This window comes from Rhinolophus sinicus, linkage group LG06 (genome assembly GCF_036562045.2).
Source record: "Rhinolophus sinicus isolate RSC01 linkage group LG06, ASM3656204v1, whole genome shotgun sequence".
Lineage (NCBI taxonomy): Eukaryota > Metazoa > Chordata > Mammalia > Chiroptera > Rhinolophidae > Rhinolophus > Rhinolophus sinicus.
This window is the reverse complement of record NC_133756.1, coordinates 126,960,747-126,983,166: the sequence shown is the minus strand read 5'-3', so window position 1 is coordinate 126,983,166 and position 22,420 is coordinate 126,960,747. Positions and strand designations below refer to the sequence as shown.

Sequence of the window (22,420 nt, the reverse complement as noted above, 5' to 3'; positions counted from 1 at the left end):
TGAAAAATTCACCACAGGCATTTTAAATTGGATTTGAGTTGACAGAAGAAAGTATAGTCAAATTTGAAGGTAGATCACAGAGATTATGAAATCTGAAGAAAAGAGAGAAACTGATTTTAAAAGGAATTACATAAAACAATATGCACCAGATTGTATTGCTGGGCCTATAACATATAGAAATGCTATATTTGATAATAATAGCACAAAGAAAGCACAAAAATGAGGAGGCGAGACTAGAGCTATGTAGGAGTAAAGATCTTATATTTCATTAGAATTAAATTAATGGACTTGGATGCGTTAAGATGTAGATTATAAGCTCTAGACTAGCCATTAAGAAAATAACTCAAAAAGTGTAGACTGGATGAAAACATGAGATGCAACTATATAATGTCTACAGGAGACATGCTTTTGATTCAAATGTTACAAATTGTTTGAAAGGGAAAGGATGGAAAAAGATACAACCATAAGAAAGATGGAGTGGCTATATTAATATCAGACAAAATAGACTTTAAAACAACAACAACAAAAAACATGTTACTTGAGAAAAAGGAGGACATTTTATAATGATACAAGGGTCAATCCATCAACAATATACGAGTTCGGACTATTAAGTTCATGAACTCATCTTAGAAAAAGTGCTGCATACCTCGTTACTGAATATCACTACAGTCACCTTCGAAGTACTCCCCTTGGGAAGCTATACACCGACACCAGTGCCTAGTCCACCCTTTGAAGCAATTTTGGAACTCTTTTTCTGGAATTGCCATCAGAGCTGTCACCGTATTACCCTTGATGTTCTGAATGTCATCAAAATGTCTTCCTTTCAATATTTCCTTTATCTTCGGGTAAAGAAAGAAGTCATTGGAGGCCAGATTAGGTGAGTAGGGAGGGTGTTCCAATACAATTATTTGTTTTCTGGCTAAAAACTCCCTCACAGACAGTGCCGCGCGAGCTGGTTCATTGTCGTGATGCAGAGCCATGAATTGTTGGCAAAAAGTTCAGGTTGTCTAACTTTTTAAGCAGCCTTTTCAGTACTTCCAAATAGTAAACTTGGTTAACTCTTTGTCCAGTTGGTACAAATTCGTAACGACTGATCCCTCTGAGATCAAAAAAAGGTTAGCAACATCGTGGCAACAAGTTCCTGAACTTAATTGTCAGACCTTGTATAGCAATTATAAACATACACACACTTAACAGCAGAACCCCAAGGTACATGAAGCAAAAAAGGGAAAGAATTTAAAGGAGAAATAGACAATTCAACAATAATAGCTAGAGGTTTCAAAACCTTCTTTAAATAATGAAAAGAACAATTAAGCAGAAGTACAACCAGGATATAAGAGACTTGAACAAAGCTATAAATCAGTATATCCTAACAGGTAACTATAAAACACTCCACTCAACAAAAGCAGAATACACATTTTTCTCAAGCACACATGGAACATTCTGTACAACAGATCATATGCTAGGTCATAAAACAAGCCTCAGTAAATTTATGAGGATTGAACTTCTACAAAGGACATTTTCTGATCACATGGAATGAAATGAAGAATAAATAAGAGAAGGAAATCTGGGGAATTCACAAATAATGTGAAAATTAAACAACACATTCCTAAATAATCAATGAATCAAAGGGGAAATTAGAAATTGTACCCCTACCTCACTCCATACATACAAACTCAAATGGATTATAGACCTTGAATGTAAGAGCTGAAACTGTAACATTTTTAGAAGAAAGCTGTCATAAACCTTTATGAACTTGGGTTAGGCAAAGGCTCCTTAGATATGACACCAAAAGCACAAATGACAAAAGAAAAGCAGGTAAATTGAACTTAATCAAAATTAAAAGCTTTCATGCATCGAAAGATACTATCAGGTGAATGAAATGATAATCCACAGAACTGGAGAAAAATATTTGGAAATCATGTATCTGTTAAAGGATTAATATTCAGAATGTGTAATAACATATCTCAATAAAAAAGGTGATAACCCAATTAAAAAATGGGCAGAGTGTCTGAATATTCATTTCTCCAAAGAAGATATACAAATGTTCACTAAACACATGAAAAGATGCCCAACATCATTAACTGGTCAGGAAATGCAAATCAAAACTACAACGAGATATGACTTCACACCCACTGGGATGGCTTTAATCGAAAAGACAGTAATGAGTGTTGGTGAGGATGTGGAGACATTGGAATCCTCATACATTGCTTGTGGGACATAAAATGGTGCGATCACTTTGGAAAGAGTTTGGGAATTCTTCAGAATTTTAAACATAGAGTTACCATGTGACCCAGCAATTTCACTCTTAGGTTTATACACAAGGTAACTGAAAACATGTCCACACAAAACTTGTTCATGAATGTTTATAGCAGTATTCTTCATAATAAGCAAAAAATGAAAACAACTCAAATGTCCATCCACTGATGAATCGATGTGCAAAATATGGTACATCCAGGCAGTGGTAGATTACTCAGCCAGAAAACGGGAGGAAGTACTGATATACGCTACGGCATGGATGGACTTTGAAAACATTATGCTAAGTATAAGAAGCCAGACGCAAAAGACTACGTACCATTTGATTTATATGAATAGGCAAATCTATGGAGATACAAAGTAGATTAGTGTTTGCCTAGGGCTGGGTGTGGGGATGGGGGTGGAAAATGGGGACTACTAATGGGTACAGGGTTTCTTTGGAGAGTGATGAATATTTTCTAAAATTAGATTGTGGTGATGGATGCACGCAGCTCTGTGAATATACTAAAAGCAAATTGTACCCTTTAAGTGAGCCAATGGAATGCCGTGCGAATTATATATTAATAAAACTTCAAATTACATAAGGTTATTAATGTTAAGAACTGACTTAGGCTAGTGGTTTTCCAGCTTTGGTGGATGGAGGAGAGAGCCTTTCTTCATCTAAGATTGATTTCTGCAGTGAGCCCCATCTGGAGAGAAACTGCAGATACCAATGAGCTGTGGCCGTCTGGACCGGACAGTCCTTTAAGAATTGCTTTCTCCTCTCTCTTACACACAGACAGAGCCCGGTGCAGAGCGAAAACTACTTTCAGTTATAAAAAGGAGTCTTTGCTATGTTTATCTTGTAGCAAACGAGAGAGGAGCTGCGAAGCAATAGAAGAGCAGCCTTTATTTAAAATTCTCCCACTTCCCAAAGTACAAACATGAGGACCAGTTCTTTGAAAACCCACAAGCAGCACAGGGAAATCACGTTCCAGGGGGCATGGGGATTATCTTTGAAATCTTATCCACAGAACTTGAGAGTGCAATTGAGAAAGCCTGGAAATTTTCAGGTGGTAAAAATCACTTATAGTAGCCTCTGGAGATTGTAGGAAAATATCAGGTATGGTCCAGTTACGTAAATATCTCACTGGTATTTTGAGATGTTGCATGTGGAGAAAGGGGAATAAAATCCCTTGCACACCTTACAACCCTTTCGTTAGCATCTGAAAGGCCAAGCTTCATGGTGCCTTTTAGAAATTTGGAAAATGGAGGAGGGGATTTGGTATGGACTTTTCATGTCATGGACATTTTAGCTCATGAACGGACAAAGCTGGAGGGATCCCTTGAGACCTTCCAGTCCAGGGGCTGCAAATTCAAATGCCAGGCAAGTAACTTAAATGGGTGATAAGGGTTTGTTATAATATAACAGGGAGCAATTGGGACCACAGAGAAGTGGACACTGCATGTCCTGTGGGAGGGGACTGCAGTGGACAGATTTGAAAGAAAGCTTGGGTGACACGTCTTGGTCAACCTCCTGACATTTTATCTACAAAAAAGGAGACCAGAGGCATAGAGAAGGAAGTGAATTCAGAGTACTGTGCCTTCTTTTTACACTTTGGAGCCACCTTAAAAGATTTCCAAGGTGGGTCTCAGACTCCCTTATAAATGAGCTCCTGTCCTGCCTTTGGCATTTCAAAGAGTTAGGACTCCCAAATGTGCTTTGGGGAGCGGTATAATTTTTACATGAAGAATGTCCCCACTGTCTCTCACTGTTTCTGGTTTCCTAAGAAAGAATTGTATATACCCTTTTTCTGAATTTAATGTTGTTTTGAGCTTGTGTCAGACTCAGGATGTGTGTTGTGTACCGGTAAAGTGAGGGAACCGTGGTGGGAACTTTGGGGAGGGAGCCCCTTGTTTAGCTGGAGGTACCTTTTTGCCCTGGAAAGTGGAAAACAGTAGTGGGGAGGATTAATGGCTCAGGATTATTTAGAAAACTCCGTCCATTTTCTTGTAAGAACAGCATGTCGATATGTTTTTGTCTGGTGAACAATGTGTGGGAAACATCTTTGATTTTTTTTTTTTCTCATAACTGTGCATGTAATTTCTTAGCATTTTACTTCCGGGAATTGATTAAAGCTTTTCTGTCTCTCTGGAGTCGTTAAATAGGAAAAAAAAAAAAAAAAGTCTGCTGGCGATGCATTGATGGTGTTTCTAGCGACTCACTCAGAGAAATAGGGGTCTTCTTAACCGGTTGAAAGCTTGTTCTGATCTGTGCTGAAAAGACATGAGTAGCTAATATTTATTGAGTATTTATTATGTGCCAGGTACCACGCCTAGTGTTACATACAAATTATCTCACTTTATCTGCATAGTAACAGCCTGAGATAGGTACTTTTATTAATGCCTTTTCTGATATTAAAATTGAGGCACACAGCATGAAATAATGTATCCAGGGTCACATACTTAGCACGTGGTGGGAAAGGAATTGACTCCATGTGGTCAGACAATAGAGTCTGAACCCTTGACAACTGTGTTACATCAAAATAAGAAGCTTTAAGTCCTTGAAGCATTGAACCACAGCTGGATGTTAGCTTTCAGGATTATAGGTGTGGTCTCAGGGACACAGCCTTGTAACTGGTGTACTTTGGTCCTTTCAGAGATTGTGGCGGCCCACCTTGTAGCTGGGGTCATTGTATTTCTATCCAGCACTAAAGAGAATGTACTTCCATCAATGTCTTGGCCTCCTTTGGCCCCCCACATTCAGCCAGAAGGGAGCATTTCCATAAAATTGTTTTAAAATGACAACGGTACCCACTTGGGGACTGCTTTCCTTGTAGACAGAATGACTGTGTTTGGAAATGTAAGCAAGGAAGAGAAAATTTAGGCTGTCAACGCCTCCTTCACCACTCGCCTATAAAGTAGACGGGGGAGCGTTTGGAATAATATTCACTTACAAATGAGGAACCTGAGAAGCACAAATGAGAAAGAACTGTGTGAGGTCCATCTGATTCAGTCAGCCAGGGGACAAGTACCTTCTAGATGCTTTACATGTGTGATCTCAGCAATCCTGATAGTGACCTCATTGAGCAGACAGTCACCTCCCGGTTGCACCAATGAGGAAATGGAGGTTTCAGAATCAAGTTGGGGCGGAGGATGGGGGGTGATATCCCATTAGAATGTACTGGGTGCATTGGTGCTGCGGCGTAACAGCCAGGGCCCTTCTGATTGGTTGGTACCTATTTTATTTAGAGTAAGGAATGTTAACTGCAGTACCACCTTTCAAACCTCGGTGGCTTTAACCGGTAAAAATGTATTTCTAACTTACCCAACAACTAGTGTAGAAGTTTCTGGTGAGCCAGCAGTCTTCCTTCTATCCAGGGATACCTTGGGTATATACCTTGGGCCTTGCAGCCTTCTGCTGGGCTCTCTGCCTGCAGCTGACAGACACAAGAAGAGAAAGAACACGGAGAACCCTCTGGGGAGGTTTTCATGGGCCAGGACTAGAAGTGGAGCACATAATTTCCACCATATTTTATTAGCAGGAACTCAGTCATGTGGTGCCTCCTAACTGCAAGGGAAGCTGGGAAATGGAGTCTAACTGGTTACCCAGGAGAAAAAGGAGATGGGTTTTAGGGAACACATGGCAGTCTGCCCCGTCACCATGCTCTACTGGTTGCTGTATCTTTGAGTTTCGCCCGAGGTTAAGTCACAAAGCCAGCATGTAGCAGAGCCAGGAACAGGACCCAGGTCTGTGTAACCCCAGATCTGCATTCTTTCCAGTGTATCTCGTTTTCCTCCAATGGCTGGATCAAATTCTGTGGCCCTGGATACCGTGGGTGCGCCACGTGACCCCGTGGTCTCTGCCTTCCTGGGCTACTTCAGTTCTGTGAAGTGTGGACGCCCTCCCTGGGCCCTGCCCTGGATGTTTGGGCCGTGGATCTGAAAGCAGGTTGTTGGGAATTTTTGTGAGCAGCCGACTCAGGACCCAGCCTTTGAAGCTCCTGGTTTACATGGTGCTCAGTGGCTATTCTGGGAGTGATGGACGATGGACAAACTGTGTCACTCTCCCCAGCTGAGCTCAGGCCGTCATTAGCATTCAGCAAGGCTGTGAGTCTTGTACAAATCAGCTGTTTAAGGCTTTAAAAAACAAACAAAACAAAACTGCTGAATGCCGCTCCTGGTTGACGCTCCTATGACTGTGGAGCTAAGTTTCCCATGCTTGTTGCACACCAAAGGGGAGCCATGGTATAGTGTTTTCCTTTGGGGGCGTGTTTAGGGGCTGTTTTTAGGAAGGTGGCTAAATGTGAAGATGCTCTTGGAATGTAAGTATGTGTTGTCTTTGACAAAGGGCATTGCTTGCTCTTTTTCGGAGCTCCAGTCTTGCTTATTTAGAGGAGCAAGAAGGATCTATTGGTTTCATCAATGAGCTTCTCCCTGGAAAAAATGCTGGATTTAACCACTGCTTCACACACCATTGCACTGGTCCATGCCAGGAGACTCAGGTTGCAGAGGGTCTGCAGGCCCTGTCTCCCTCTACTCCTCTGGGGCCCTAAAGAGCAAGCCCCCAACACTTCACCCCTTTATTCAGGGCTTCGGCGTCACTTCATTTTCTCCTGTCAGTTGGGAAGGTGACTCCATGCATGCAGTCCTCTCTGAGATAAAGGCTTGGCGTACTGTGCCAGCTTTGACTGCTGGCGCTGTGCTCCCTGCTCTCACCAATCCTGCTTTCTCAGGCCTGGGTGGAAACGGGCTGTGTAGCTAAAAAGTTCTCATAGGCACTGTGTGTTGGATGGTAATTAGGTGCGCACTTGGACTTTTCCTCGTCCCAGGTGTCTGGGAGTTAGAAACAAATAACAGCTATTCTTGTCAAAAGGGAGGGTGGCAAAGTAGAAATCACAGTCATGCTCAGTAAGTCCTGGAGCTGGGGTTTGAGATCAAGAGTGGAATCTGCTCTCTGAGTGCACAGCATGTTCTCAGTACCCCTCTTTGGATAAAGAAAACAGAATTAAATTTCCCCAGAGCTCAGAGCTGACCCAGGTGAATATCCTCTTACCAGATTTAGGGGAAGAGGACAGGGTTGGTCAGGATGCTAAATAATAAGGAAAAGAGGATATTGCTGAGCCAAGCATCTGTCTGATCCAGGGAGAGAACTCACAACCAGTAGGGAGAGGTAAGAGTTAACTCACCTGGCAGGAATCAAGGCATCACATTATACCATTGTTCCTTCCTTCCTTCCTTCTTTCCTTTCTTCTTTCCTTCCTTCCTTCCTTCCTTCCTTCCTTCCTTCCTTCCATCTACCCATCATGCATCCATTGATTTAGTCACCAGATAGCCAGATTTTATGCCAGGTGCTCAGAAGTATACAAATGGGGAGATGTAGTCCCTGCCTATAAGTACATAGGTCAATATGGACAGAGGTATTTCAGCCCCCAGGTGGGAGGTGATAGGTGCCATAAGAAGGGGACAAACAAGAATGTGTGGTGGAAGATCAACAGTGGGTGGCCTCACGTCCAGCTGAGCCGATGTGTGAGTAGGTTTGCGGAAGTGTTCACGGAGAAAGAGGTATCTGAACTGATTACTGAAAGACGGGTTGGATTTCAAGTACAGTAGGTTGGGGAAAGAGTTAGGAGCCTCTGGGCATGAGGACCTGTATGTATAAAGGTGTGGAAGTGACAATAAAATGTAGATTGTGAAATGCCGATCCTATAATCAATTAGGGGTTAGAGACACATACCACTCTTAGTGAGTTAGAGGCAAGGCTGTCTTCCTTTCCTCTTCCCTCCTCTTTCACCCAGATTGAGTTCTGCATTTTGGGTTCATATTAACCTTTGGGATCATGAGAAGTCTTTGAAATGGGAGTGTAGGGGGCTAGAGAGGGTCACCTTGCCTTTACCAGCCATGGACTTTTCCCTCCTCTCTCATTTTGAGTAACTGTCAGGGAAAGTCAAGGAGGAAAAACTGCCTGTTTCTTTACCTTGTTGCAGCTTGGCTTTGATGCTAATGACTGACTTAGCTTCACTAGGATATAACTTCTGAAACAGAATTTGTGAGGACATTAGATTTTCCGCATCAATCTCAGCTTTTCCCACTTTAGAGTATTTCCCCGGCTTGACCTGTCCCTTCCTAGGCCCAGGCGTAGGTATGGTTACTGCTCATTCCCTTCTCACGGAGAAGCTGGGTCCCCCAGCCACCTCTGGCAGCTCTCCGTGATTTGGTGTGTAACTCATTCTTCAGAGGAAAGCCTGCTTTGCGGACAGTGTCAGTCTCTATGACGTAGTGACTGGGGCATCATGGTGTTGCCAGACCGTGTTCACCCTTCTGGAATGCTGTCCCCTGCAAGTCTCAAGTTGCCTCCAGATTTTCTCATCCTTGAGGAAGTGAGCTAAGGGAGGTTGGCATTCAAAAATATGAACGACTGATAGGGCGTTTGGCAGTGTCCCATCAGAACAGATCCCAGCTACAGTGCTAGAGCAGGGTGCCCCGCTACTGTGATAGATGGTAGCTGTTTAGTTGCTGGTTCTTGGGGGAGGATGGAATACTGGGGGGGGGGGCAGGAGTACCAGGGTTGTGGTGTGGGGGGCATCTGTCAAGTGGCTTAGGATAGGAGCTTTCTACTGAATGGTAAGAAATTATTTCAGTATTTTAAGAAATGACATGGTGATACCAGTACATATTGTATCAGCTAAATATCAACCCTGAAACATATGGTCAACCTTACCCTCACTATGTGCAGCCCAAGCAAAAAAGGTCGCGGGTGGCTTCTGCTTGTCAGTAGGGCAGATCTCCTCATCGGGGCCTGTAGGAGGCCGAGCCTGTCTTATGGAGGCTGGGCCCGGAACAAGCAGAATCTCCTATCTTCTAACAATAGTTCAAACCTGCCATTCTCAACTGCTTTCATTACAGGACTCTTTTATGCGCTTAAAAATTATTGAGGACCCCAGAAAACTTTTGTTCATGTAGGTTACATCTATCAGTATTTACCGTATCAGGTATTTAAACTGAGAAAACATTTTAAAATAATTATTTATTAATTTATTTACCAATGACGATAATAAACCCAATTATATGTCAACATAAGTAACATGTTTCTAATGCAAACGAATTATAGTTTCCAAAACAAAACGTTACCGAGAAGAGTGGCTTTGTTTTGTGTTTTCACGACTCACTTTACTATCTGGCTTGATAGAAGAAAGCTAGATACGCGTATCTGCTTCTGCATTCGTTCTGCTACAATGTGTTATTTTGGTTGAAGTGTATAAAGAACATTCTTCTTCACATGGATATGTAGATGGAAAAGGAGGAGTATTTTCATACAATTTTCAGATAATTGTAGATATTCTTCTTTGATATACGCCCAAACCGGGACACGTGGTAGGTTTTCAGAGGCTACCAGTAGTTGCCATGTGGAATCTGAACCTATGATGTGGAATCTGAAACTATGTCAATAAGCTCTTTGCATTCTGTTACATTGAAATCTACTGATCTGTCTTGTACTTTTAAGCTTGTATCTTTTACCCAAGCATGATTTTGTAACACTGCACTGTGCATTTGGAAAAGATAAGTTTATGAGATCTAAATGTTGTTATGTGTGTCATACAGCATACAGCATACTGAATGTTTATCATACAGTTTATCATATCATATGTTTATCATTTCATCAAAAATTACTTTCGTTAATATGCCCTTTGATCTCATCAGAAGTCTTTAAGTATATTGAGAAGCAGTCAAGCTCCTCGTGGTGGGTGCAAGTTTTCCAAAATTCTAATTTTTGCTAAAGAGCTTAAATTTTATCATGGGGATAAAATTGCTATCAGTAATTTCCCTTGGATTGACAAGTTCACGTCTTTCGTTTATGAGAATTCCCAACTTTGAATAATTATGGTCTGTCAGTTGGTCTTTCAAGTAAAAACAGTGTTCCATGAAAAAAGTGGCCAGTTCAGTTTGAAACTCAAACACTCATACACTTTTTCCTCAAGACAACCATCATGCTTGAATCTACAGCAGGCGTGCTTTATGTGTGTATGTGCTTATTGCTATTACTGAATAATAGGGAGAATTTACACTATGGCTCTTTGGTTTCGCTTGTTTGGACTCCACCGTCCCCAGGAATCTCAAGGAGCAAACGACCGTCTGGGTGTTTTACTCTAGGCTTTCCTTTCAGTCCTTATATGATCAGACGTGTTTCTCTGCACTCTGCCTGCCCTGAGTGCAGAGGGCAGTAGGCCCCGCCAAATGTCTTGAGGACAGGCACCCGCTCTGTCTCATGGCATCTGCCATCAGCTTTCCATCCATCAGTAATCCGGTGTCTCCAAGCTTCCTGTTGACTTTGACTTACTTTTTTAAGACTGTAAAACACAAGCTGTGCCCTTGTGTTTGTGAGTTTGTTTTTATTTTTCCCCTTTCCTGGATATAACTTCTGGGTCTTTCCTGGCAGAGCACCGTGTCTGTCCCTGAGCTTCCTTTCCTGTCCCTAACTCTTGGCAGGACAGTTTGCTTTAATTTTATTGCCTCTGGCCACTTGTCCTGCCTTTTGGAACCAAGTTCCTGGAATTCAAGGGCCACTTCTCCTATTTCCTCTTTTTGCTCTCTCTGTGTGACCTCTTTTTTCCTCTCTTCCTGGTCAGACTCTTCAAAGCTTAAAGTATTTCTAGCCAGCCCCCCCACCCCCCGCACCCCCCCCAATAATTTGGTTCATCTCTATTTCATTGAGTGTGACCTTGTGCTTTCATTTTGTGGAGAACTGTTAACTTGCCCAAGACCAAAATTCACTTATTGGGGTCTTATATTGGTGTTGAGACCAATATGCCCCTTGGAGACAGGACAATGCCTTGGGCAGCTTCATCTCTCCCCCCAGGTCCAGCTAATGCCCGCACATTGTAAGGATTCACCCACCACTGGCTGAGAGCATGTACGTTGCCAGGTTGGCTTTTGCTTTACTAAAGGAGATTTCAGCATTTTCCATATATGGTCAGGGATTTGGAAATGTCTTGGTGTGTGACCTTCTGAAGGTCTGCCTTTGAACGAGTGACATCTCATAGGACCTCTGGTCTTTTGATGTCCTACCTTTGGGGAATGAGATGTAAATGTGTCCTTTGCTGGTGCCACGTGGAGAAGAATTTAGTAGCTACAACCTTTTTCATTTATTGATTAAACCTAGCTTTCATGTGCTTTTCAGCCAGAAACAGAGCTAGCAATCTTTTTACCCTCTGAATTTTATTTTGGCCTATGGATTCTGATAGTTTGCGTTTACTCATTCATTCAATACATACTAATTGAATACCTACTATGTGCTAGGCATTGTGTGAGACGCTCTGGAGGACACAGAGGCATCGAATGGTCATCATCTGTTGGGGGATATGATATGTGCATACAGAGAATGAGCCTGCAGGAGGACCAGGTGCCAGGAGAAAGAACCCAATAGATGGTCCTGCAAAGAATGAAAGAACAGAGGCAGATTTGGCTGTATCTTCCCGGACTAGAACCGAGCAGGAGACCCCTCTCTCAAGCCTAGATCTGTGATGCTTTGGAAAAATCCCCTCATAGAATGACACATTGAATGCAACTTCTCGGCAAAGAGCTAGAAAGCACCATGATTTTGCTGGCCCTCATGGCTTCTGCAGAAGAGCCTGTGAACACCCTTTCTGAGGGGTGTGTGGGCAGGGCTTACAGAGAGGCCAGTCAGTGCCTTTCAGGTTGGGATATAAAGTAACATGGGGGACAAGATGGCTCAAGGATATCCCAGACCTTCCTGCCCAGGCCCATGGTGGCTGCATCTTCAGAGGTGTGTGGCCGGGATGAGTGTGGAGAAGGTGGTGGGGGCGCAGCTGACAGGGGTGTCTGTTCTCCACGTAGCAGTCAGGGTGGTCTACTAAAAACATAATCAGATCTGGTCTTGTGAAAGCACACTCTTCTCAAAGCTCTGGAATGGTTGTTCATTATATGAAGAATAAATCTCACCTTCTTTAATGGGACCTCGAAGGGTGTGGTAGTGAGTTTTCTGCTAGGTTGTGCTGAGTGATACCTCAAAGGCTTTCTACCCCAAAGGTGTATTTCTTGTTCACACTGAATGTCAGCCCTGCTTCAATGATTTCTGCATTCCGGGACCCAGGCTAAGGGAGCAGCAATGGCCAATCATACCGTGCTTCCCCGAAAATAAGATGTAGCCGGGCCGTCAGCTCTACTGCGTCTTTTGGAGCAAAAATTAATGTAAGACCTGGTATTATATTATGTTATGTTGTACCTGGTCTTATATTATAGTAAAATAAGACCGAGTTTTATATTAATTTTGCTCCAAAAGGCACATTAGAGCTTACGGTCTAGCTAGGTCTTATTTTCGGGCAAACATGGTACTGTCTCTTAAAGCGTCACCTTGAAGTGGCGTACGTCACTTCTGCTTATATTGCACTGGCCCGTGTAGGTGCCATAGCCACTCGCTGTGGGGCTGGATGAGTAGTTGCCACCAAATAGCACTGCAAGTCGCAGAGCAATAGATAGGCATGTTTAATCCTCTTACAGGAGGGTAGCAAAGAACTGGGAGCAGTGACACCCCCCACAGTGGCCCTTTGCTCTGCGGCCCTGCCCCCCCCCTCCCGCACTCTCTCTAGCTGCCCATTCTGCTCGAGCCCCGTCCGCCTGTGCACTTCCTTAGGCATGCCAGCTGTGTGCCTGCTGCCTCAGGGCCTCTACCCGGGATGCCCACTTCTTTGCACGGCTCCTTGTCATGTCATTCAGCCCTTTGCCCAGATCTCACCTCAGAGAGGCTTTTTCTGACAACTTTCCTCCTCTGTACCACTGTCTCTGCTTTGTTTTCCTTTGTACACGTGTGAGCACCCGAGATGACTTGATGTATCTGTTCATTTGTTGTCTTTCTCTTTCAGTAGACTTGTAACTGTCAAGGGCTCAGGGACTTGGGCGGCCTGTTCTTCTCAGCAGCTCATCTACCAGGATGTCTGACAGCTGGGAGGCTTTCAGAAATACATGTGGAATGAATGGCTGCTCACCTGTAGGACAGTCAAGTCGGTCCCAAGGCAGACCGGCTCCTGACATGTGGGGCTGAGGGTAGCAGCCCGTCTGGGAATAAGCACAGGTCTCCAGTCAGCCTGGATGCTTCTGTCCTGCTGAGCATGACACGGCCACACGCCTTCTTTTTAGGCAGATGTCTGGGGGCTTCCCGAGTCCTCTGCCAGCCTAGGCAGGAGAGGCAGCTGGATCCGGCAGTTGTAAAGCACCCAGTCAGTAGCGGCCCCTGTTGAATTAACAAGGGGCTGCACCTTCGGCAGCCCTGCTCTGTGTGACTGCTTTAGGTGACCTGGGCTTGAGGCTGGGTTGCTGTGTGCATGTGGGAGAGGACAGCTGGGTGGGTGACGAGGACAGCTGGGTGGGTGACGAGGACAGCTGTGCCTGTTTCTGCCTGGATCAGTGTTCAGACCCAAGTAGCAGGGAAGTTAGTAACTGTTACAGGTGGGCAAGGGAAGCAGAATATCCCCAGAAGGCAGGAATGGCACACGACTGACACCTGGCTCTGTTTAGAACCCCTTTGTTCCCAGATGAAAAATGAATGTCATATTAGAGCCAGTGGGACTCAGCGCTTCTCTGACAGGAGGAGCAAACAGCCAGAAAGCCAGGCCTTCCTGGGTCCTGCTTCTTGCCCTGGCCTCCCCCTCTGCCCTGTACTTGCCCCCTGGACCTGTGCTTATACTTACCCAGCACCAGTGTGGGCTGTGCTACTTGACTCCCAGCCCTCCAGCTTTGTCTGCCCCTCAGGCTTCAAGCACTTCTGTCCTGTGGCTTTGACCTTAGGAAAGATAAGGCCCTTCTAGCTGCTGCAGCTGGAACTCAGCAAGCCTGCTTCCCTTGGGACACCAGCAAATAGACTAAACTCATGCAGCACATAAATTGTCTTCGTCAATCTCTCTCTCTCTCTCTCTCTCTCTCTCTCTCTCTCTCTCTCTCTCTCTCTCTTTCATGCAGGGTGGCATGCGGGATCTCTAGTCCTGCTCCCTGCATAAGAACGCAGGATATGGTGAGGCCAAAAAGGAACATCCATGGAGCCATAGATAGGGGAGTCATACCACTATATTCTCGCTGGCGGCTGGGTTGGAGATACAGGAAGCAGGAGCCACACTGTCCGCAACCCGCTGTCTTAACTGCAATCCGCACTTATTAGCTCAGCCACCATCTTCTTGCCAGCCCCCATTTTCTGCTAGCGTAGCCACAGCAGTTATATTAGTGGCCAATGGCTCACTGGTTACAGCTGACGGCCAACTAGCCACAGCTGATGGCCATCCAATCACAGTTGATGGCCATTTACTACCCAAGCCAGCACCTTTCCATGTGAGGCCGAGAGCCTGGAAACTACTCTCCTGGCTCTGTCCCCACACTCTCTCTCCAAGGGGCTGCTTCAGGATGGCACCATGAAGGGGGATACAATCTTTGGTGGTTTTCGCTAGGATCCCCTTGTGCTGGAGGAAGGTAAAGGTCACGGAAGCCCCAATGTGGCCTTTTCAGTGTGGTTGTACTGTCCAGAGGAGGATGGAAATGACCCCTGATCCTGTAGCTGTAACAGGCAGTGGAGATGCTTATCAGCAGGTAGAGAGTCACTCACCCCCTGCCCTTATCCTTGCTGAGCCCAGGAGGGAGTTTGGTCCACATTCGGTCAGGGGGAGAGATGGCCCTGATACGGGTGACGCTGAGTGGGAGCAGGGTCACTGGTCTCTGGAAGGTGCTGGTGTGGCCGTCTGGGCCGTCCTGACTAGTACCTGTTGGGTGTTCTGCTTGGGTAGTGCCCTTCTTGGTCCATATTAAATATTTTGCATGTTACTTTCGTGTGGAGGTCTCATTAACCTGTAACCTCCTCCAGTGGCGGAACTGTCTGGCCATAGAACTGTAGGTACTTGAACTTGAAACATGTGTCAGAGTTTAGTAGCAGAATGGGGAAGGGAGGGCTTCTAAGTTGAGGCAACAGCCTCGGCAAAGGCCCAGAGGCATGAGAAAGCCTGGACTATTTAGGGGTTAAGAGTCCAGGGGGGATTGTTTTATGAGAGCTTTTAGGAAGAAGATCCCAGAGTTAGGCCTCAGAGTGGAGGAAGAAGAGCAGGATGGCAGCTTCCTCAGCCTTCAGCGTCAGTAACTGATGAGATTTGACCTGAGCCTGCCACGGTGCTGTCACAAAGGTCTTTCCCTGCATCTTGGGAACAGACTGGAAAACCTGGATCCAAACACAATGTGACATGCTGAACGTAGGTTACATGGGGAGTTAGTAGTAAAGCCAGAGTTACTGATTGTTGAATGCCTCTGTTTCAGAGACATCTCCGTATCTATCTATCTATCTATCTATCTATCTATCTATCTATCTATCTATCTATCTATCTATCTACCTACCTACCTACCTATCCTGTGTCTTACTGTCTCTCTAATCCACTTACTCTCCCCTTTATTTTCTTGCCCAAAGCTGAGTGACACAAACTTTCCATCTTCTAAACTCCCTCCACTGCGGCCTCCCTTTCATCACTGTAGGAAACCCACCATACTGAGGGTGTGGGGGGCATCTTTTGTTGAATTCTCAGGTCCTATGAAGCCATTTCACAGGTGAAATTACTGAGTCACACCTCAGCTAGGGGCTGGATACAGACCCAGGGTGTTAAAGCTGCATCTTGACAATCTTCTTCCTGCTGTGCTCCCAGGATGCTCTCCTCACTGGAGCAGGGTTAAATGTGGGAATTTGTTCTTGAGCATTGTAGGGCTTAGCACATTGATTTCTAAAATCACCTATTGGCATGGCTTCACAGCACACAGGAGTGGGCTTAATAGTTTATTTAGAAAGAGACACATTATCAATTAATCTTAATCACCCCTGCTTTTTTATTGCCCCTCCCACATTGGAGCTCTGGGAGTCAGTTCCAAAGCCCTCATCTCATGTCCCTGGTTTCTGATTATGCCCTATGAGGCCATGGGGGACCTTGGAAGTGAATCAAGGGCTGTGGCCTGATGGGTACGGGGTAGGGACAGAGACCCCAATGCAACCCTCGCTTTGTCCTGAGCTGCTCTGCTCTGTCTGTATTATATATTGAGAGTCACATAGTTTATTGGGCACGTATCTCATGACTACAACAAGTTTGGAAATCACTGGAGTGGGCAAGCCACGTAGCTCGGCCATGTGGCCTGCTTCCTGTCACCTCTAAGCCCTGGCGGAGCCTAGAGAGGTGGAAGCAACTGCGCCTCAACTCAGCACTCGCTGGAGCCAGCTGTGGGCAGACCAGGGTGGTCCCATGCCATGGCGGCGGAGCAGGACGCTTCCTCTGTCATCATTTCCACTTGGCCAAACATAGGCCCAGACTCACGTTTCCCCCCACTGAGATTGTGTCTGACTACAGCCAGGTCCCGGCCACTGCATATCTGCTGAGATGCCGCTGGCCAGGAAACTCAAGCTGCGCTCATGGCTGGGTATAGCTCTGGAAGGGGCCCGTCCCTCCCCCAGATGTCCCGTGATGCTGCCCTCACCTCCTTCCTTCCTGACGCCCCGGGCAGAGGGAGGACACCCCATCCCTTTTGGATCTCCAGGGAGCCAGTTGGTCCAAGCCTCAAGTTCTTTGCTGTTGACATAGTCCTTTCAGTTTCCAAGAAAGCACAAAGCATCAGAAGGCTAATCTTAGGAACTGGCTGGTAGGGGGAGGTTGGTTGGGATTGCACTTTCCTGTCTTCTCCACTTCACTGCTTATGTAGCCAGAGTCCTGGAGGAAAGCAGTGGCGGCAAGGAGAGGACAGCCCCCATCTGTCCTGCACACAGGAGGCCCAGGCCTGCCTGCAGCACGCAGCCCTTACTCCCCCTCACCTCCTGACTCCAGGAGGTGGGGTCTCTTCCTGAGATGCCCTGTTGCCTTTTCCTCTTTCTTTAAAAGCCAAGCAATAAATCCATCCTGGTGAAAGAAGGGATAAAAGGGAAACCTCTCCTCAATTGGCTCAAGGCCATTGCACACATTACCAGGTGCACTCAAGCTGCAGTTTAATTTTTAATTAAAGTTCTTTCTTCCGCCAGGAAAGCTGAATATTGGGCTAGTGTTCTGTCACTTGAAAAGGATGTTTTGGGGAGCAGTTACAAGCAGAGAGTGAGGAGATCATTTGACTTACTGAGTTTGAGTATCTTTCCTTTTTATGCCTTTTCGTTGCCCCTCCTATGGATCCGTTTTCTTAGCCAGTGACCTGTGGAAGCGTCTGCCCAGAACCCTCATAAAAACCAAAGGCTGACCCTCCTCTTCGTGGTGGGGATCAGGTGTGCAGTCTCAATCCCCGTAATGTACGGAGGCAGGGAAAGGGCCCCGTCACCCTTGGCGTCATGTCTTCGGTGTTGGCTGCTTCCAATCCGCTAGTGCAATCCCCGTGGGCCAGGACACGAGGAAGAGGAAAAACAAAATACCAAAGGCTGGTAGGGTAGCCTGGGCTCACCCCCTCGTGGTCCCTGATTCCATGGCCCAGGGGTGTCCTTAGCTTGCACAGGATTTGGCACGTTCCAGGGCCCATCTTGGAGTCTCCTCCATGTCTGGCTGTGGCCTGTGCACCTGTGGTCTCTGCTTTGCCCCAAGTCAACGCTGGCAAGAAAAACCTTACCTCAGCAGTCTCACCTGAGGCGGGCATAGCACCTTCACTTTAGGGGATATTGGAAAGGCTGTGGGGATGGTTACATCCTGAAGTCCAGGCCTTGCTGTTCCTTCTCCCAAATGGCCAGTCTTTCCCTTCATTGTATGCGGCAGTTTCCTGCTTCCTGGAAGCCTCGGCTACCCCCCCAGCACCTAAGCCCTGTTTTTTCACTTATTTATGTACTTCCCCAGCCAAGGATCTTCCTGACAAAGACACTCGCTCCCTCGGGGGCTAGTGGAGAACTCATCTACATCCCCTTTCTACTAAGATAAACTTTCCATCTCCAAATCATTCAGCATGTCTGGCTTCTGGGTGTGGAGCCCAGGATTCTGTGGGCTTCACTTAGACCACTTGGGTCGGAGGGGAGAGAGTGTGCACATACCCCTTACCAGTGACACTGCCTCTAATGAAACAGAAGCTGGAAGGGGCAGGGTCTTTGAACTGTTGGGGCATGTGAATGGCATCTTTTTCTGGCATTCGGTGGTCTTAACTCCTCATATGCCAGGCAGTTTCCAGAGAGTGGGCAGCGAAGGGTCAGAGGGCGCCTGCCCAGGAGTAGGGCTGGATGAGCAGGGCTGCCCCGCGTTGGGGCGAAGCTCCATTCTGTGGCCGGGGGCGACGCGTGGTTCAGTGGTTCGCAGTGGTCTTCCTCAGGACCCGGTGGATGTGGAATGGAAAGGTGATGGTAACAAGCAGAATAACGGCTAACGCTGCCGTGTGCTTGGCACGAGCCAGGCGCTTGCTGAGTGCAGCCCAGCCGTCATTTCATTTAATCCCCACCAGCTGTGCGGTCAGTTTCATCGTCTGCATTTTACAGGCGAGGACACTGAGCTCAGGCTACACAGCCGGTCGGGCATATTGTGCGTTCTCAATAAATGTAGATGTAACTTTCAACATTTCAGGCCAGTGTCACATTTCCTCCTCAGAGGAGTGACCACAATGGTAATGTTTTTGTTCTAGAATGGTTGGTGACTTACAAACAGAGTCCCTTACTTAGCTAAGTGGCTCACTTTCCTTTCTCCCTCTTCTTTCCTTGTCTTCCTGCCCCTCATCCCTCCTCCTTTGTATCATTCATAGCATCTGTTGTTTGCCAGACACACTGTGCTGGGTGCTGGGAGGATGTGAGGATGGAGGGAGCCGGTCTCATCCTCCAGGAATTCATGGCCTCCAATAGAAGGTAACCGGGCAGGAATTTCAAGGCATGAGAACTACATTCAATTTTTGCCCCCAAAGTAACTTTGAGGTCATCTTCTCAAATGAGGAAACTGAGGTTTCAGGAAGGAGAAGAGACTGGGCCCAGGGTCTGCCAACTCACCTGCAGTCTCTTTGCCTCCGCCTGTTCGGGTGGGAGAGGCAAGAGGGAGAGTCTTGCCTTGGACGAGCAGGAAAAGCGTTGGTGGAGCAGACCCTTGACCTGGGCCTTGCACGTGGTTTAGAATTTTGGCAGGCAGAGGTGTGGGGTAGGAGGGGCGTGCCAGGAAGAAGGACAGCTTGAGCGCAGGCGTGGCAACCTAAAAGCAGAGGCTGGTCCAGGGACGGCGAGTGGCTCTGGAGTAGGGAAAGGTGACTTGAGGGCCTCCCAGAAACTGCGTGACCATCCAGTGGCTCGCAGACGCCGTGGATTAGCTTCCACCCTCCGATGCCCTGCCAGGAATTAATTGCCTGCATGGTAACAAGCTTGGACCCTGGATACCAGGCCAGCTTAAATAAACCTCTTTTAAATGTTGGATTTATGATGCATTTTACATAATAGTAGCAGTAACTAGACTGGGCACATGCTAGATAGATGAACCCAAATACTTAAAGAAACCTGGTTCAAGAATGCCGGTGAAAAACACCTCCCGATAAATCATGGCTATTAATTTGCATGCTTCTGGTCTGCCAGGCTGGAGCAAACAATTCCTCAGCCTCCCGGGAGTGGTGAGCAGCAAGCCTTTATAAACTCTCAGAGTAATTTATCCTAATGCTTCTGCTTGTCCTTGCTTTCCTAACGTGGCTCCCTTGCTGGGAGGGATCTGAATTGGCTCCATCTGTTTTTATGGCTTGTCTGGTCATCCCGCAGAAGGAAGTTCCCTTTGACATCGGCCCCTGCCTGCACCCAGAGTGCCTTCGGCTTCCTTTGAGCCATCTTGGAAAGTGCTCAGTGCTGGTGGGCAGACTTTTTATGACATGAGATAGACTTTGACCCTAAGTAAACCTCATGTGACATCCTGGTGGCCATGATGCTGTGGGTTCCTTCAAGTGGGTGAAAGGCCAAGTCAAAAGCCGGGACTGATGGCTTCTGGAGGATGTGACATCATGCGGGATTAGCCCGTTTGGGTATGGTCAGGAACTGAAGGAGGATCTTCTGTTTTGATATTTTTAAGATAAAGCAGGATTATACAAAAGTTCAGGACTATCTGTCCCAATCAGGTCTTTAATGCCAAGCCGCAGGGAAGGCTCACCCACCATGTCCTGAGTCTTCCAACTCTCTCTGCTTCCCCAGTCTGAGGAAGCAGATGTGATCAGCTTTCTGGTCCTGGCAGGGCCCGGGGGTCCTTTGCAGCCTTCAGAAACCATTTGCTTCCTCTGGCCCCTCCTGTAAAATGGGGGCCCAGTTGTTTTGTCTGACTTGGGTGGCCGTTGTCCTATGGGGAGGCCGTTTCCCAAGCTGATACCACAGGCAGCCATTGGGAAAGGCGGCCTCCCTGTCAGTCACTCGCTGTGGAGCGTGTTCTGTGATCAGTGATCTTCCTCTCCCGTGAGGGACAGGAAGCCACACCCCAATAATTGATTTGCTTAGATTCTCCTCTGCTGTTGAAAGACCGTCTGGTATCACTTGGAGAGCTCAGGCTCAGGGGCCTAGGTTTGAATCCCAACTGCACCTGGAACTAGCTGGAGACGCGGGGAGCCAGCCCGATCTCCTGAGCTCTCTTTTCTAAGATGAGAATCTTGAAAGAATGCGCCAACCCTTAAGGTCATCATGAGCACCAAATGAAAGGGTGTGTAGAAAGCCCCACAACAGCACCTCGGACAGTGGGGTCAGCCCGCCAGCCTGGATGCTTCGTGAGGGGGAGGCCACCTTCACGGCGTCTCTGTGCGCTGTGCGCATGCAGGGGTGTCTTCCTAATGGATTTACTGAGGCAATGACTAGGATGAAAAGTAGGACACAGGACCTCCCTTTCAGTCACACAGAACACTTGGTGTAGAGAAAACTTGTCCTCGCAACATCTAAGCCTTTCCCCTAGGAGTCGAAAGATTTGTTCACGGCAGCTCCTGGTTCTCCATCAGCTTTTGCTGACCCAGCCAAGCTGTCTTCCCAGGCAGGCTGAGGTTGCTGGGGACGTGCAGGGTCGAATAGCACTCCCACCTCCCTCTTTCCCTTCCCCTTCTCGGAGCTTCAGGTTCTGCCTCTGTAAATTGGGGTAACAAAACGCAGGCTGGCATGGTGGTGGTGAATCTTGAATAATATCATCTCTGAGCAAGTTTCCGGTACTAAGTGATGCTCTATGAATGGTGGCTTTTCATCTTGGCCTGACCCTTCGAGGTGGGCACACCTGCCTTAGCATAAGGCTGACACCCCTTTTCACCTCGTCTTCTCAGCCTGGTCAGGAAGTCCTCTGTGGAGGTGCTGGGCCGGGCTATGTGTGGAGCTAGGCCCATCTGCTTGCTGGCCCTGGGACAGCTCAGTTAGTGTCTCTGAGACCCAGGTTTCTCACCTGTACAATGGGCTAAGAAAAAGCCCTGCTTCATGGGGCCACTGCGAGGGTTTTAAAAAATGACAACTAGAAAGGGTTTTGTGTAGAGTTGGTGCTCAATAAATGGTAGCATCCTCTCCTTTTTGTCAAATGTACAAGCGTAAGGGGCTGTTGTTTTAAGAATTCTTCTCAATATTTTGGGCTTCCGGACTAGGCAATTCAAAATGGCAGCCTGTGCCCCAGTTGGGGTTGTTCCTGTCATTGTGTTTTCCTTCTTTCCCATTAGCAGAAATGGGTGCCTGCTGCTGCCCCGCTGACAGGGTCACACGTCTGTGTTCCTTGTCCTCCCGTGGAAGGGTACAGGCCAGCCGTGTTTAATGTTCAGGGTTCCTCCTGTCCCATCCCTCAGGCTCAGATCTCATACCTTGGCCCTGTCAGTGGGCTCCATCTCTGGGCACACAGCTCGCTGTGGCATCCCAGGGCAGAGGGGCAGGGCAGGGACCCCGGCATGAACAGACACCTTCACAGCCTGCAGCCCAGGCAGACACTACCGCCCACAGGTTAAGTAGGAGCTTGTGGACACGCAGGTAAAGAAAATGGTCGCTTTAACACAGCAGTTTTTTTTCCAGGTCATTGGATTTCTTTCTAGATTGAATAACCTCATTACGTATTATGGGCTCTGTAGAGTAAGTCTGTTTGAACTGAATTGAACTATTCTTTGTCATGATATTATGTTTGGCCTGCACACAGTTAATTGACAAGTGGTTGCCAAAGCCAACATAACCCATTGCAAAGGGCCCCTGGGGACTGGGTTGATCCAAAACTTGTGCAGCACCCCACCCTCCACAGCCCATTCTCACGGCCCAGGGAGA

General features: G+C 46.9%; 1 protein-coding gene and 1 non-coding gene across 2 annotated transcripts in view; both read left to right on the top strand.

The window, feature by feature from the left end:
• GALNT18 (polypeptide N-acetylgalactosaminyltransferase 18) overlaps positions 1-22,420 on the top strand; it is a 310,766-nt gene that overhangs the window by 20,336 nt on the left and 268,010 nt on the right. The window lies entirely within an intron of this gene.
• On the top strand, positions 17,483-17,629 carry LOC141572549 (small nucleolar RNA SNORA57). The gene has a single exon (XR_012497874.1). It is a non-coding gene; the product is annotated as a small nucleolar RNA SNORA57 (small nucleolar RNA).